This window comes from Notamacropus eugenii, chromosome 4 (assembly GCF_028372415.1).
Source record: "Notamacropus eugenii isolate mMacEug1 chromosome 4, mMacEug1.pri_v2, whole genome shotgun sequence".
Classification (NCBI taxonomy): Eukaryota; Metazoa; Chordata; class Mammalia; order Diprotodontia; family Macropodidae; genus Notamacropus; species Notamacropus eugenii.
This window is the reverse complement of record NC_092875.1, coordinates 189,468,441-189,474,482: the sequence shown is the minus strand read 5'-3', so window position 1 is coordinate 189,474,482 and position 6,042 is coordinate 189,468,441. Positions and strand designations below refer to the sequence as shown.

The 6,042-nt window shown below is 37.4% G+C and overlaps 1 pseudogene; it reads right to left on the bottom strand.

The window, feature by feature from the left end:
• Nucleotides 1-4,260: 4,260 nt before the first annotated feature.
• Nucleotides 4,261-4,343, bottom strand: LOC140502890 (U6 spliceosomal RNA; annotated as a pseudogene).
• Between the last annotated feature and the right edge of the window lie 1,699 nt (nt 4,344-6,042).

Sequence of the window (6,042 nt, the reverse complement as noted above, 5' to 3'; positions counted from 1 at the left end):
AAACTATCAATTGAGACTGAGAAATTCCTTCCCAATCAAGATATGAACAAGTCTATTCCAAACATGAAAAGTCTTAATACTTTTTAGGCTTCATTTGGCCTGAATTTGCCACATAATTTTCTGAGCTATCCACTTCATTTTGCATAGACATAGCCTAATGGTAATAACCACAAAAATAGCCATAGATAGTGTATGAAACAGGATTTGATCAGATTTTAAAAACATGTGAAAATGAGCCTGAACAGCTATAACAGTAAAGCAAATAATACCTTGTACTTAGGTATTTGTGATTATATGACTTTAATTTAGGTATTTTTAAAATGCTTGCTATGTGCCAGCTATTTTGTGATTTTCAAAACTTCCACAACTACATTATTTCATTTGTTTCTTATACTAACTCTGTGAGGCAAAGCAGGCATTACACCCATTTTACAGATGAAGCTTAGCAAAGTTAAATAACTTGCACAACATCACATAGGTAGGAAGGGGGCACAGTCAAGACTCAAGCTCTGATTCCAGATCTACCATGATGAAGAATCATAGGAGTCCCAAAAAGAATTGTAGCAGTCGTCTTGTCATACTTTCTTAGGTCACATTCCTACTATGTTTGCTTAATTCCAATATAATTCCAATAACTGATGAAAAGGAAATAAAAACAAGATTTAGGATGCTTGGGATGTGCCCAATGCTAGTGCATCTAGATCCTGAGATCAGGGGAGAATTTTATTATCTTGGCTTTTGTCTGTGACCTATGAGAGAGGACAAGTACATTGGAATGGAGGAAGAGAGCACATATGCTTTTGAAGCATCTAATTGTAGCAACACAGAAACACTGAATGAACTTCACATTGAAAATGTTGTCGGTTCTCCTCCAAAACCCTACAGTGTTAAAAAAAAAAAAAAAAACTGGGCAAAAATAGAAGGCCGAGCAAAGGCTGTTGTTTCCCTGATGTTCTTGGAAGCCAGCTCCCAGCTCTTGGCAGAGCCTCATCGCTGAGCTTGAGCTGAAAACTGGGAAGCAAATGAATGACATACATCTCTCACAATGAAAATCAATTTCGTGTTTTGCATCTTCTACAGTCTTGTACCAGAATGCTGCTGATTTGCTTCTTTCTTTAAATGGAAAGCCCTCCAGGGAGGTTTTGTGTACTCTAAACAAGATCTCTGTGGGATCAGATAATAGGGTTCTTGTGGCTGTAATACAAAATAGACAGAGGCAAGCATGTTCACACAGATTAGAAGTTATTCAGCTGAGATGTCTTCCTTCAGTGAGACATATATTGTAAATATGACTGGTGTTATGTCTACTACTACTCTTTGCTATTTCTTCATTGTTTTTTGAGTTCCTTCATTCTCTCCTTCCTTCCCTTCCCTCCCTCCTTTCTTCTTTCCTGCCTTCCAAGAAATCAACCTGAGAAAACACATGTGTTTTCCATAAATATTTGTCTAAATGAGTTCCATTTTTAAATTACATGTTCTTTAAAGCTGACACGTGGAAAAAAGTATGGGGTTGATTATCACTGATTTTATTTGAATGTTCAAAGATGATCTGATGGAGAAAAGCTTCTCTGATCTGTAAAGATGAATAGAAAATGTTTAGATGACCCAAACTGAATCAGCCTAAGTAGAATTGACACCCAGAGAACAGTGTGTCCTCTGAAGAGGTCGAACTAGTGCTTTGGAGTCAAAAGGGACTGGATTTTTAAAGTCCCTAACTACTCCCTGCTAGGGGCAACTTGACCTGTCTGTCAGCTTACACCTTCTTGACAGCCATGGACCCGGCCCAGGAACAGGAGGAAGTGAGCCAATCAGTAGGTGAAAAAAGGGCTTAGGCAGTGTGGTTGAAATAATAGGAAAAGTTTGAGGAAGGAATCAGTACCTTGAAAGTAGTAGGAAACCCATGCCTAGACATTGCAAAACCAGTCCTGCTGCTTTCTTACAATCCAGATCTAATTATTCAGTTTGAGAACTGGTCTGATCCTCTTACTTTGTCCCTTCTGCCTCTAGTAATCTACTCAGAGAAGTTAGATCCTCCATGAGAGGGAACCAAATGAAAAACTAAATAAGTCTGAACTAAAAATAGTTAACTTTGCTACAGGTTAGCAGCTATAGTAATAGTCAGAGAGAGAAAGAGAAAATGGCTAGGTGAAATGATTTTGTTCTAGGATTCTGGTTAGGTATGCTGCCTGTCTGTCATTACCACAAACAACTGAAGAGACACATGTACCATATAAGGATATATATGAAACAGAATTATATTAATATTATATAATATTATATTATATAAGAAATAATTATATATAATATACATATAATATGCATTATATGTATATAATATATAATATAATTATATAAGAAACAGAATATGAATTGGCCTTTAGGAGTCATCCCATGAAACATATTGAGAATGATCTTTCCTGCCTCTGGTGGACCACATAGCAGCCTTGGGTCCTGCTTCTGGCAGCATGTGACTCAAAGGGCTCACACTTTGAAATGATGAAGAGTCCCCCAGTGGGCAGTCAGAAGAGCTGAAATCTAGGTGGGTATATAAAAGAATTGACTCTACACACAGCTCTTCCTCCTTTCCAGATGCAAATTGTGTCAGGACTTATTTGAGCCACTTCCCAAAGGGTCGATGGACCCTTGGGAATAAGCACCTTGCCCTAAACCTCAGAACTCAGAACATGTCATGCAGTACATGTTCTTTCTAGAAAAGCCTGAGCTGAAGGTTGAGTTGCTTCTTTTATGTTTATTATCCCTGATTTTAGTTGAAATTGCATCTGTCCCCACAACAAACATTTTGAATCTCAGAGGTGATCTTGCAAGTACAAAAGGTCTGCATTTTTTTAATTCCCATCAGGTAATTCTCCCCTGAATGGCAGCAGGGGAAAAGTCCCTGGCAACTACTCCAGTTGTCCAGGTGGAGAAGATAGTCATTGACAAGAAGCTTGGCCTCAGCCTGGCTGTTCTACCAGGAAGCATGTACTGTACTGGGAGTTGCTTGGACAGTGAAGAGTCCAGGTGAAATGTAAAAGCCCTAATTAGCAGTACTGCAAATTGTTTTATGTTTCGATGAGGTTTAAACATCTTATTCTCAATGGACTGCAATAATAGTTATAAGCTGAATTACTGAATTATGTTCTGAGTTTGTTTTGTTCAAATACACCCTTGTGAATATCCTGTGTTTAGCATTCCTTTTGTGTGTAGGAAATAAATACCTATCTCATATTGAATTTATATTATACATTGTTCAGTTATTTTCAGTTGTATCTGACACTTCATGACCTCATTTGAGATTTTTTATTTTAAGCTTTTATTATGTTATTTTCCCCAGTTACATGTAAAAACAATTCTTAACATTTGCTTTTAAAATTTTGAGTTCCAAATTCCCTTCCTCCGTCTCCAACCCCCCTCCACTGAGAAGGCAAGCAATGTGATATCGCAATTTGTACATGTGTAGTCATGCAAAACATATTCATAATAGGTTGTGAAAGAAAACAAAGATGAAAAAAGTTCAAGAAAAATAAAGTTAAAAAAGGTATGCTTCAATCTGTATTCAGATTCCATCAGTTCTTTCTCTGGGAATGAATAGCATTTTTCATCTTAAGTCCTTCAGAGTCATCTTGGATTGCTGTATGGCTGAGAAGAGCTAAGTCATTCACAGCTAATTATCTTACAATATTTCTGTTACTTTGTATACAGAACATTTCACTTTGCATCAGTTCGAGCAAGTCTTTCTAGGTTTTTTTGAGAGCATCAGGCTTATCATTTCTTCTGGTACAATAGTATTTCATCATAATCACGTACCACAACTTGTTCAGCCATTCCCCAGTTGATGACCATCCCCTCAACTTCTAATTCTTTACCCCCAGAAAAGAGCTGCTATAAATATTTTTGTATGTATAGTTCCTCTTCTTTTTTATCTCTTTTGGGAATACAGACCCAGCCGTAGCACTGCTAGGTCAAAGAGCATGGTTTTATAGCCCTTTGGGACTTGTTCCAAATTGCTCTACAGAATGGTTGAATCAGTTCACAACTCTACCAACAATGCATTAATGCCCCATTTTCCCCACATCCCCTCCAACATTTGTCATTTTCCTTTTCTGTCCTATTAGCCAATCTAGCAGGTATGAGGTAGTACCTCACAATTGTTTTAATTTGTATTTCTCCAATCAATAGTGAGTTAGAATATTTTTTCATATGTCTATAGATGGCTTTGATTACTTCATCTGAAAACTGATCATATATTTTAATCATTTAAAAAATGTGGAATGCTTCATAAATTTGTGTTTTATCTTTGGGCAGGGGCCATGCTAATTTTAGTATATATGCTGCCAAAGCATGCACTCATTTGGAGTTTTCTTGGCAAAGACACTAGAATGGTTTGCCATTTTCTTCTTCGGTTCATTTTGTAGATGAGGAAACTGAGGCAAATAGGGTTAAGTGACCTGCCCAGAGTCACACAGCTAATAAGTGTCTGAGGCCAGATTTGAACTCAGGAAGATGAATCTTCCTCATTCTAGGTCCAGCGCTCTATCCACTGTGCAAAATAGCTGCCACTGAGTACCTATGTATTCCCCAATTTTGAAAAGAATAAACCATACTATAGATAAAAGGCCTAACTTAAACTACATTTAAGCTAATTTAAAGTACATTTGTCTCTAGATACTAAGGGCGCAAGGTTTAACAAGCCAAAGAGTATGAGAAAAAAGAGCTTAACATCTCTCATTAAAGACTATGATGTCCCATTATTGAATCCATGTGCCTGGATGCATTACAAGGAGTAGGAGTAGTACCCCCAAACCATAGTTTTGTGAAGTGGTTCCTCAGTGTTAGATGTACTTTTTTCTACCCCACAGGTTCACCTATGTTGTCTGTCTACTTTCTCACTGTGTCAGAGAGCAACCACGTGAACTGTAAAAGACCCAACTTAGGGGTTTTAAAGATGTTTGGCCTATACTGTGAGGCCTAAATAAGAGTTACTAATTACAGTTATGAAATTTACTCCAGGTAGCAGCAAGTTATAATTGCCCTCATACTCAACCCAAAATATCCAAAGGATGACTGATATAAGATGGTTTAACGGAGCAACTACAGTCACTAAATTCAGCCTCCCACATCTGTGTTTTAGAAAAAAAGCAAACTGGATTATTTCCACCTGCCTTCAAGCACCCCAGGAGACACAATAATAATTGATAACATTTATATATTGCCTACTATATGCAAAGCGCTGTGCTAAGCGCTTTATAAATACTATTACATTTTACCATGACAATCCTGGGAAGCAGGCACTCATACCCATTTTACAAATAGGAAAACTGAGGCCAAAAGAGGTTAAAGGACTTGCCCTAAGTCACACAGCCTATAAGTATCTGAGGTTGGATCTGATCACAGGTCTTACTGACTCCAGGCCCAGGAGGTAAATCCACTGTACCACCTAGCAACTTCTAGCAATGCCTTCTCTAAATCTTCCTTAGATTTCTTTTCCTTATTTGATTAACTATCTTTTGTTTCAGAAGGATGCAGAATGGTGATAAAGCAGATCTATTCAAGTTGATATCAGTGAAGAGGAAGAAAAAGGACAGAAAATAAAAACAATGTTATTGCCACTTCTGCCTCTTTCTGGTCCCTGTACAACAGGGCAGATCAAGTCTATATAGGATGATAATTAGATGGGGCAAGTTTTTGGATAATTCTTCAGATCCTTGGCTCCTGCCATTCAGCAGTTACTTGGCCCTCTCTGTCCTAAATAGCCAGAATATTGTTTGCTGTGGTCCTAATAAAGTTGAAGTGAACCAAATTGTCTTTGTTCTTTCATAAATGAAGAGTTGTAACATTTGGAATTAATGCATTTTTCTTTTGAACGAAATTATAATATCTCTTTCTTTTAAAAGATTTAAAACAACATCAAGGGAATCATTTGCCAGAGTCAAGGAAAAAAGAGTTTCTCTTCCTACGTAGTGATTATTTTAAGCTGGGTTTTTCTACCTGCATAGTAAAGGAGCAGAAGCACCATTTAATATTAATGAACATGTGCCCAGT